Source organism: Equus quagga, unplaced genomic scaffold (genome assembly GCF_021613505.1).
Source record: "Equus quagga isolate Etosha38 unplaced genomic scaffold, UCLA_HA_Equagga_1.0 HiC_scaffold_779_RagTag, whole genome shotgun sequence".
Classification (NCBI taxonomy): Eukaryota; Metazoa; Chordata; class Mammalia; order Perissodactyla; family Equidae; genus Equus; species Equus quagga.
In genome coordinates this window covers 1-12017 of record NW_025794619.1, presented here as the reverse complement: position 1 = coordinate 12017, position 12017 = coordinate 1, and the positions used below count along the sequence as shown (strand labels likewise).

The 12017-nt window shown below is 42.9% G+C and overlaps 1 pseudogene; it reads left to right on the top strand.

Moving 5' to 3' along the window:
- The window catches only part of LOC124232568 (interferon-induced protein with tetratricopeptide repeats 2-like), a 17052-nt pseudogene extending 5039 nt beyond the window's left edge, over nt 1-12013 (top strand).
- Nucleotides 12014-12017: the final 4 nt, after the last annotated feature.

Sequence of the window (12017 nt, the reverse complement as noted above, 5' to 3'; positions counted from 1 at the left end):
CACACACACACACACACACACACACGCATGCACACACCCCCATATGTCAGAAAACATCCAAAGCTACTCTGCCCACTTGTGGAATTCCTTGGAGTTGCCAGGTATCTGCCACAGTGATTGGATTATCATAATCATTAAACTGAACGTCAATCCCTTTCCATGGGCAGGGCAGACTCTACAGCCTCTCCATGGCAGACAGCAAAGGAAATAACTCCTTACAAGAACTTATGTGTACAAAAGAAGCATTCTACTAACTCTAGATTCGGGGAGGAGAAACCCAGCCTCCTGCCTAGACTGGGGCCCCAGTATGGCTCCAAAGTGCCCTTCCAAGAAGTGCTTGGTGAACAGGACACTGGTCTAAGGAAACCACTGCCCACAGGCCAAACCCTCCCTCTGCAAGCTTCTAGACTCAATAGTTTTCAAGATGGGCTCCTGTACTGTATCTTCTCTACTGGACATAGATTAAGAGTCATTTTACTTCAGGCAGCTGGTGGGAGGGAGCGGCAGTAAGCAGAGCATCCCTGCTGCCAGGCAGCCAGAGCTCCACCCCAGACAGCACCTCTTCATATCTCAACACTGCCTCACCGTAAGAATGACAAAATTCTCCCCGAACCCTCAGCCTCTCCTCTCACGTCTGGCCACTCTTGTGGCTCAGTGGCTTTCACTGGGCACTGGAAGGAGCAGCAGCATCTGTCCTGAGCCTGTGGGCAGCACCACTGAACCGTATCTCTCCAGGTAATGGGTGGAAACAGGAGGAGTGGTCATGAACAAGGTGCTGTTTAGTGTTTCCCAAAGTCCTAGCAGTGCAGGCCTCATCAGCACAGGCACAAACACAAAAACCTGGCTGACAGGATCAACCCCATAAATATTCATTATTTTCTTTAATAATTAATATATTATTTCTATTTAATGAGAAGTTTAATATTTTGAATTAATTAAATCAAAATTTTCAAAAGTTATTTCTTTGTAACTAACCATATTCCTAAGAGGATTTAGGCTGGCTATTCAAAATATGTACACGATAAATTAAAAACAAAGGAAATCTTGGCACATTATTAAATTATTCAAGGGGTATAATATTTTAAATATTTAAAAGTTTAAATATTTAAAACCATACACTGGCATACAAAACTACTCTAAAATATCCCCCACCTCAGTTTAGTATCTACTTGAGAACAATTTTGAGGACTTATTTCACAAATTATTCTACCTTTCTAAATTTATTAGCTGAATGAACTAACCCTGTTTGTATCCTGTCATTGCAAAACGTGAATTCATCATTTCTGAATCCTTGAAACAAATTCATTGTCTTAAGATGAACTGGACTAAATGATGGGTATAATCAGATGCTCAATTTAAGCTGCCAAAAGTGTGTTTTGACTTGGGGAAACGTTGAGGAGGTTGAAGGGAAGATGACTTAATCCCCAGAGAATGTTGAGGGCTCTCTATCAGTACACATTTGCCTGTTTTTCATTATTTCATGTCTGTCTCTTGTCATACTGTGAGGCTTTCACGAGGCTAAAACTTAAGTGCCTTTTCATCCCTCACATCCAGCCATGTGCCCCACAGAGAGTAGGTGTGCAGGAAATGATAGACCAAATGAATGAGAGAATGAAGGAATGAATATGTAAATAAATCAATCACTGAAAAAAAGACTATTGTTCCAGGATCCCACTGAGGGTTTGGGCTGCAAGTGTAATAGGCAAGGCCAGATAGTTGGCACAGAAGTTGGGTTTTCTCAGAGAAGACACTGCCTCTTCTTATAGTAGCTGTCCAGAGTCAATTTTGTTTTTCTGTTCAACAAGATCTCTAAGAATTGCCTAGAAAATACCCTTCCACAATTGAATGCCATTTAATCCAGAAATTATTCAAAGAAAAAAGTGTCCCATATGATTTAGAAGGTGAGTAATCAAAGATTAAAATGTATCAGCCCTGGAATGCTTAAAACAGAAAAAGGTTCATTTTGGGGGAGCCCACTATCCCAGCAAGAAATCTGGTCACCTGGGGAAAGAATGCCTGGGTCTCTTACCACATAAGAAGATTCTCAGAGCACAGACTCACATAGCCAAGGAATTCAAGTCAGAGAATCCAGTCTCCAGAGATTGCTTGTGAGAAAGAATTGGCAAAATAGTAATATGGACGAAAGGACAATGAAAGGGATAAGATGTGCTTCAAGAAAGTTCTGGAAGACAAACCTAAGTCCAGGTTGTTGGCAATCCCAAAGAACCATCTGGATGATACAACCAAGAAGTTCCCCCAACCCCAAGAGCTGGGCCATAGAGCTGAGTCCTGAAAACTGGTATGATAAAGTTATCACTTCTAAATCTAAAACTGAGTTCCTCAGATGCACTAGTTACAACTTAAGTGCTCAATAGTAACCTGTAGCTGGTGGCTACCACATTAGACAGCACAGATTTAGAACACTTCCATCATCGCAGAAAGTTCTTTTGGAACCAATGTAGTTTCTCAGTCTTGGCACTATTACCATTTGGGCCAGATAATTCTTTGTTGTGAGGGGCTGTTCTTGCACTGTAGGATGTTCAGCAGCAGCCCTGGCCTCTACTCACTAGATGTCGGTAGCACCCATAAATCCAGTTGTGACAATCAAAAATGTCTCCAGAGTGGGCTGCCCAGTGGTGTAGCAGTTAAGTTTGTATGCCCTACATCGGCAGCCTTGGGTCTGTCAGTTCAGATCCCAGGCACAGACCCACTCACCACTTATCAGGCCACACTGTAGCAGGCATCCCACGTAAAAAGTAGAGGAAGATGGGCATGGATGTTAGCTCAGGGCCAATCTTCCTCAGCAAAAAGAGGAGGATTAGTGGTGCACGTTAGCTCAGGGCTAATCTTCCTAAAAGAAAAAGTGTCTCCAGACATTGCCAAGTACCTTCTAGGGGGCAATATAGCCCCTGTTGAGAATCACTCCTTTAGAGTAATGACCAGGTCCAGTAGGGACGAGCCAAGCTTCACCAAGAAGAGATACCCTAGACCTCAATACAGAGAGGCTGACTGAACTGGAAGCTAAGAGTGTCTAATGAGAGGCCAGGCACCCCTACACCTGATTCCACTGCCACTTAAGGATCTCAACACAGAAAAACAATCTTGAAAATTCCACGACTCCATGAATGGAGGGTCATGGAATTACCTTCATATCAGCACTACAATTCTTTATTTACCTGCAGATTGGAGATCAATAACATGACCAAGAAGTCTCCTACAAGCCTTAAGGGGAAAAAAAATGTACTTATGTGTCTCTGCCTCCCAGTAGATAGCAAGCCACTTGAGAGGAGGGAACGTCTCCCTTATCATTTTACCTACAGATGCCAGCAGGGTCCCATGCACAACACAGATGAGCACTACTGGTTTGCTGAACATTTGAAATGATAAGGAGTTCCGGGCAACAAATGCTGTCCTGGGAGCTTAGGGTACTACTTGTGGAGATCTCCTACCATCTATCCAATTATTTTCACCAAAAGAACCTTAAACATTCATGAAATTGTCAGAGTTGTGAGAATAATGGGTGCTGAGCCATGTTCTTTTCAGTCCATTTAATTAAGGATCATAAATATCAGTTGCAACTGCAAAATATCCTTATTCCTCTTCGCTCCCTTTGGTGGATAAGTTCTACTTAAGTCCTACATACTTCAGAGATATTTAAAAACAGTGACGTCACAATACTCACATGCATTAAGGCAGCAGACTATGTGATGTCTTATACCTAGCTCAGAAGAGGAAATTCTCTCTAAAATGTATGTAGATGATTCCAGGTGAATCAATCTTGATATGGAAAAAGGAACTGAGGGGCTGGCCTGGTGGCACAGAGGTTAGGTTCAGGCACTTCACTTCAATGGCCCGGGGTTCACCAGTTCAGATCCCAGGCACGGATGTAGGCACCGCTTATCAAGCCATGCTGTGGCAGGCGTCACACATATAAAGTAGAGGAAGATGGGCACGGATGTTAGCTCAGGGCTAATCTTCCTTAAAAAAATAAAAAAGCAACTGAGAATCTTTGTAGTAAGAATCAAAAATCTGGGGCCAGCACCTTGGCTGAGGGATTAAGTTCAGTGCACTCCACCTTGGCAGCCTGGGTTCACAGGTTCAGATCCCTGGCACAGACTTATACGACTTGTCAGCCATACTGTGGCAACAACCCACAGAGAAGACAGAGGAAGACTGGCACAGAGGTTAGCTCAGGGTGAATCCTCCTCAGCAAAAATAAATAAATAAATAAAAAATCTAGGTGAACCCTCTTATCTAACCCTTGAGGAAGTGAGACTTATGGAGGCTAAGGATCCTATCAAGATCACTCAGCTTATCTGTTACAGAGCTTGCTCTCAAATTCTGAAGTCTGTATTCAAATTCTGATTCAAGTAGGAACACTGTCAGTGACAATAAATTTCCTTCTCCAGTTGCTATTGTTCTTTCATATTTGTAAACACATACACATACTGTCAGCTATTTCCTTTGTCCTTAATGATGCTTTATCCTGTGAGTCATGGGTCTGTTTATCCCAAGGACATACACTGCAACTACAGAATGTTGCCCCTTGTGCCCAGTTCCAGAAGGATAGGCCAGGCCCCCGGAGAAGGGGGCGGGGGGCGCTACCAATGACACCCAAGGCAGAGAGCCTGGATGAATGGAACCAAAGGTGTCAGCTAAAGGTGAGACGAGCTACCTACTCTCACCTGCTTAGCAGCCAAATTAAGTCCTCAACAGAAGCCTGTGCTTGCCCAGAGGAACCACTGCAACTCAAGCGAACTTCTGGACCCTTCCAATGTGTTTGACCAAATGCACATGCTGGAAGAGTGTGATGTCACTGCACCACACTTTACACTGGTAGGTGTAGAGGCTCTTTATACATATATACACCAACAAGGGTACCTGATCAGCCAACTCATTGAGAGGAATTGGGTATAATCTAGCTCTGCACCTCTGGTTCTCTGAGTCCAATCTGTCCCCAGCTGGTATTTTGCCTGCCCTTGGAAAAGTAAGGAGCAGATCTCACCTACAGACCATTGAACAATTGATGAGCTTCAGGAGGTACAACTGCCAAGACACCTGAAACAAACTCAGACTTGAGTAGACACTAATGATATATACCACATCTTGGGGCCCCTATCATAGAAAACTTTCTATTTCCAGAGTACTAATTTGGTGGTCAGCTGGCACTTTCACAGTCATATATTCCCTCTTCTCTGCTTCTGCAGGATTACTGTGACTTGAGATATGAGAGCTGGTTTGGCAGTCCCAGGCCAAAGCCTTCCGGAAGCCTTAGCATGTACAGCCAACATCACTGCACACTGCACAAGTAGCCACAAAAACGTCCCTTCCGGGGCCAGGCCTGGTCACACCACACAATCTTGAGGCTATTCTCTGAGTGGAGAGCCAGCAGGACTATGATTATGCCAAACACTTCAGCTTAAAGATCAAGAGTTAACCCAAAACTAAGAAAAGTTTAGTGGATACCAGGGGAAAGGTGGGGTGGGGGGTGGGCACAAAGGGTGAAGTGGTGCACCTACAACACGAATGACAAACATTAATATATAACTGAAATTTCACAAGATTGTAACCTATCATTAACTCAATTAAAAAAAAAAGAGTTTACCCAAGAAGTCTTTTCTGTACTTCAGGAAAAGATAAACATCCCATCCTCTGTGATTACAAAATGACACATCTACTCCTTTTGTTACAATTAAATTAAATGCTTACAAATCTGCCTCTCCTCCCAGATGGTAAGTCACCTGAGAAGAGGAAATATATCATAACCAGGTCCATACAGAGTGCCTGGCATGTAGCTAATGATCATTTATGGTTTGCTGCCTTTCAAATGATTTGGAACAAATGGCAAAAAAGACTGCCTTGGACATGGCAACAATATGTTTGGATCACAGGCTCCTTAAACATCTTTAGGCTTCCTAGAGCCATGGGAATGACACAAGTAGTGGAACTTTTTTTTTCAGCGCAATTTAGAATTCTAAATTTCAGTTGCACCCAGAAAATATCTTCACCTCTTCTCATTTCTCTTAGTAGACGTGGACTCTCCAATTCCCAAGATAGTTCAGACAAGTCTAAAAACTATTTGCCTCCGTTTCTCATAGGCATTATAGCAGCAGACTATGCAGTGTCTTGGACCTAATTCAATGGTACAAATGGTCTTTAAATGTACATTGACAATCCCAAGTGAATGAATGCTTGACATCTAAAAATGAGAATTCAGTTAGAACTGACATGGGAGTCAGACAGAAATGAAAATCATAGTGAGCCATAGATAGCCATCAAGACTCCTGGAATGGTATGAAAATTACTGGACCTTTCACATTAGCGTAGTTCTTGGTGGCTGAGTATTTTCTCTGCGGATGTGATTGGCACATGTTTGCGAACATGAGTAATCTCCAAAGCAAACGTCAGCCTTGCTGTGTAGAGGTCAAAGCAGTTTGATCTGGGATTCCTTTATCATAATGTGTGGATTACAAAGGTGCACACAGGGACACCAAGGCACAGAGAAATGAAGTTACTGACTCTGAGCCTCATAGAAACATAAGTTTGTACTCGGAATAAGTACCTTTCAACCCTTCCATAGCATTTAGCCTGAAAGGGACCTAGAAATCGTCTAAGAAAGTACCTCTCAAACTTTAACACAGCAACAGATTACCTGGACATCTCATTAAAAGGAAGACTAATTTGCTAGGTCTGTGGAGGGGCCCGAGAGTCTGCATTTCTAACAAGCTTCAGTTGATGCTGATGGGGCTGGTCCACAGACCATACTCTGAGCAGCAAAAGCCTACCTCAGTCTTTTCAAACTATGATTGCACAATAAAATTACCTTGCAATGTCTTTTTTTTGAATTACTGATAATCTGATCCTGGGCCTCACTCTCAGAGATCCCGATCCATTAGACTGGAGATTAGTTTAGGCATCAGTTTTTTGTTTAGTTTTTTAAGATTCTCAGGGAATTTTCTAGTTTGCAGCCAGGGTTGCAAACCACTGTGCAAGGCCAACCTTTTGACTTAACTCATAAGGCAACTCAGAAAGTTTAAATTAAATCAAATTCACCCAGCTTGTCAGTCAAACACAGATCTGGTCCTGGAACCCTCATATTGAACTCATACTTCAGTGCCTAAATTTCATTTCTTCAAGTAGGAACCCTATCCATTAGAAACCAGTTTCCCTCGGTCTTTCCTCTGTGTAGAAACACACACTCACACACGCACACGCAGACACACTAACACACACTGTTGGCGGTTTCCTCTTTCCTTAATGCTGCTCTGTCTTGTGTGGTTCATGGGTCTGTTTATGCCAAAGACACACTGAGTAAGATTCTGACAACCTAATCAGCTGGCCAGAGGCCCAGAGAAGCAGGACCACTGCCAAATTCATAGTGATCGCGCAATCAACACACACTCTGTTTCTCTGACAAACTGTCACTAAGCAATAATTTTATGCACAAGATACCCAAAGCCATGCTGCTGTCAGTGCAAATGCTAAACCTCATGTCAGTGTTTGCTTATGTTTCCATCCCTTTCTTTCAGAGTTGAGTTAGGGCTGGTGCCTTGCAGAAAATATTTTCACCTGAAGACTCAACGGGCCTACTGGAAGCCTCCCATGTGATACAGAACTAGAAGAGAGCTGAGAGGAAGTGAGCCCCTTCCAAAAATCTCTTCTCTGCCCACACAGGTCGGTCCCTCCTATGGAAGGGCTGGATGCCTACTGCCCAAGAGGCTTTGCCAGGCTCTGTGCTTGTCCAGGGCTCCCTGACCTGGGCCCTAAGGTGGGACTAAGATTGCCCTTGCCTGGAGCTCACAGCAGAACAGCCTGCCTCAGCAGCTGCACAGTAAGAGTCATGACATGAGGCACCTCTTGGTGCTCACTGGGAAATGTTAGAATGGGGAAGAGCTTCAGCTACAGATCAGCGCAGTGCAGACTGCCAGCTGCACAGATGGAGGGGCTTGTCACACATCATGAAAGCAACACCCACAATTACTGAATGCTCTTCAATGAAACATACTTTACATGCATTATCCCATTTCATCTCACCACAACCCCATGAGGGAAGTCCTATTACTGCCTGACTCATAGGTAAGAAAATGTAGCTTAGAACGGTGAATTAGCTAGTCCACGATCACACAGCTGGCAAGCGGCAAACTCTAGTTCTAGTGCTAGTTCTAGTAATGAATCTAGACACCTTGACTCCAGGTGGCCTTCACCACTGAGCAAAACTGTCTCGTGTGCACAAAAGCAAACGAAGGTGAAACGTCTTACTATTTCTCATTGTGTCCAAGCTGAGGAAGAGGGAAAGGAACCTCAGGAAAAATATCCCATTGGCCCATATCCTGAAAAGGACTGTTCTATAATGGAGCTTTACCCTCTTGTACTCAGAACACAGAGCCCTAAGATGTTGAGACGGTATATGTCTGAGGAGTCCCTCCACCACCAGCCCATTCTGTCACGGGACAGGTCTAGGAGGTTCGTTCTAATGCCCTAGGTTTGCTCATCCTCAGATGAAACAATGTTTGCCTAATAGTCACTCATCCCTTTAAGCAAACTGACACTCCCACAGGGGGCCAGGCTGGCCCTGGTTGCCTTTCCGTTGTTCCCTGGGTAGTTCCGCTCTCATTTCCACACTCCCATTATGCTTAGAGAGTTTCCCTGCCTACTTCTATAACTAGAGTAGACTTAGGGAGTGGGACTGGGATTCTCATTATTAGGCGATCTTGAGATTTATTGGGTTTGGGGAAGAATCTAGGGATCTAAACAATATCCTGTGCTTATAAGATGTCAAGTGGGCCAGCACACTCTTCCAGGAACTAGGAATGAGCAGATGTGGTCTACCTCAAGGTGCCTAAATCCCTCCCTGAATGAGAGACAGATGTTTTTCATTCACACAGAGAGAGATCTTACACCACACCTCTTCTCAAGCATGCCTTTCCCTAAGATATCTGCATATTTGAACTGGCAATACTTAAAATAGATACATTTCTTGTTTGGTATTCCTTTTCTGGGTGTTCCTTCTTGTCTATATGATCTTTGACCTTAGAAGGGTCAGGGTACCTCTCTGTCTGCTGGATCAATCATGTAGAAGTTTCCTGAGGAGAAAGAAATAGAGCCCTGGACATCTGGGAACCAGCCCAGCACTATCAGATAGGCCTTGGTGTTGCTAGAACATGACCTGGCATTCATAGAAAGGACTCAGTGTTCTCCTGTAGCACACAAACAATTTCACATGATATCAACATCAGACAAGGCCACACTGAGACCACAGTGGATGAAGACAAAAACAAGACCACTCCATAATCTTGTCTGAACATAGAGAAGAATATTGACCTTGTTCAGTTGGGTCCAAACAGCCCACTATCCTGCCTAATATGAGTGACTGCTACTCTTTTCAAATTATACTGTTAGCATTGGTCTAGTCTTCCTTCCCTCTGAATATGATTTATTAAGATACCCAATCATAGACATGAACAGACCTTTCTCCAAAGAAGATATACAGATGGCCAATAGACACATGAAAAGATGCTCATCATCACTAATCATCAGGGAAATGCAAATCAAAACTACACTAAGATATCACCTTATACCTGTTAGAATGGCAAAAATAACCAAAACAAAAAGTGACAAATGTTGGAGAGGTTATGGAGAAAAAGGAACCCTCATACACTGTTGGTGGGAATTCAAACTGGTGCAGCCTCTATGAAAAACAGTATGGAGATTTCTCAAAAGATTAAAAATAGAAATACCTTATGACCCAGCCATCCCACTACTGGGTATCTATCCACAGAACTTGAAATCAGCAATTCCAAAAGTCCCATGCACCCCTATGTTCATTGCAGCATTATTTACAATAGCCAAGACGTGGAAGCAACCTAAGTGTCCATCAACTGATGACTGGATAAAGAAGATATGGTACACACACACACACACACACACACACACACACACACACACACACACTGGAATACTACGCAGCCATAAAAAAGGATAAAATTGTCCGATTCACAACAACCTGGATAGACCTTGAGGGTATTAAGTGAAATAAGCCAGATAGAGAAAAAAAACTCCGTATGACTCCACTCATAGGTGGAAGGTAAACATATAGACAAAGAGAACTGATTGGTCGTTACCAGGGCAAAGTGGGGGTGGGGAGAGTGCACAAAGGGTGAAGTGGTGCACCTACAACATGACTAACAATAACGTACAACTGAAATTTCACAAGGTTGTAAACTATCATAATCTTAATAAAAAGTTAAAAAAAAAAAGATACCCAATCATAGAATTATTCCTGCTTCCTGACAACATCCAATCCCGAACAAAGCCTTGATTCCTTAAACCCTTCTCAAAGTCACCTAACACAAGCTCAAACGTGAGAAGTCCTTTTATAATACACTTTCATTGAGACATCCTATGGTTCCCTGTGGTGTATGTCCTCTCTCGCTGCAATGAGGAATATATCCAACTTGCTCAACCACAGATTGGTTCCTGGTGGGTCTTTGGCTGGAGGAGACTGATGCTGACGATGTTCAGCTCTAGTTGTAGACACATTCCATCATCTATCACTAATTACAGCAAAGCGAGACCAGCCAGAGGTCCAAGACAGATTGGGAAATTTTCCACTATCAGAAAAACCACTGAAATCACAAAGGAAATATCTAATATCTAACCTGCATGGGCATTTCACTACACAGCGACTAAAAGCTCATAGGAAACATTTTTGAAAAGTCTCTTTCTCTCAGTGTTTTAGCAATTCTCTCTTTACAATTAATTCAAGTACTGTCTAGACCAACAAAGTGCATAACCTGAATTTCAACAGATCATGATATCTGAGATTTAGAAAAGTACAAACATTTTTATCTCTTTCTGATCATCTCTCTTAGTTAGGGTGATGCAAGCTGTTATCACAGATTAACTCTGAAACATGTCTTGGGAGATAACATAGAAGTTTACTTCTCATTCACATAAAAGGAAAAATAGATATTCCTAATTGGCATCTGGTTTTCCTCCATCCAGTGATTCAGGCACTAAGACTCCTTTCGTCTTTTGATTCCACCATCTTTAATACGTTGTTTCCAAGAGTTCACACAAAAAAGAAAAGATAATTGAGGACCAGACACAGAAGTTTTCTGGGGCAGGCCTCATGGAACATACAATGTTTGACCATTTTCCACTAGCCAAAACTCGGGTACATAATCACACCTTACCACAAGGGAGTCTGAGCCAAAAAAAGGCTCTCTGGATAAAGCTCTTCAGCTCTTAAAAGAGGCCTTGAAGGCAATACCCTCCTCTCCCTTCGTGCATCACCAGGTAGGGCTTTGCTATAAAGCACAAATGATCCAAATAAAGGAAGCTACAAACATGCAGCCTAAACGACAGGATAGAGAAAAATGTCAACAGATTGGTTGGCTTGGCTATAGAGGAATTTCAAAAGATTTTGACACTAAGGCCCACATTTGAGTTGGTTTACGTTTCCCTTGCTGACATGTATTCAGAAATAGGCCACCATGAAAGGCTGGGGACACTTTTCAGAAAGTGTTGTGCATGAAGATCACTGATGATAGTCTACTGCAGGAGATTCATTATTGCTATGATCTTTTCCAAGAATTTCACTGCAAATCTGAAGATTAAGCAATTACTCATTATTTAAAAGGTCTAGGGGGCTGGCCCCATGGCTGAGTGGTTAAGTTCACACGCTGTGCTGCAGCGGCCCAGGGTTTCGCCGGTCCGGATCCTGGGCAAGGACATGGCACTGCTCATCAAGTCACGCTGAGGTGGCATCCCACACGCCAAAACTAGAAGGATCCACAACTAAGAATATACACCTATGTACCGGGGGACTTTGGGGGAGGAAAAGGAAATTAAAAAAAAAAATCTTAAAAAGTCTAAAAGTAGAACACATGCCCTATACCAGAGAAAAACTTCTCAATGTTTTAGAAAAATTGGCTAAAGGACCTGTTCATCAGAATGTTCGTGTTACGGAAGTTTCAGCCTCCTTGGACTCATCCACAAATTGAAAGGCCAAGTGA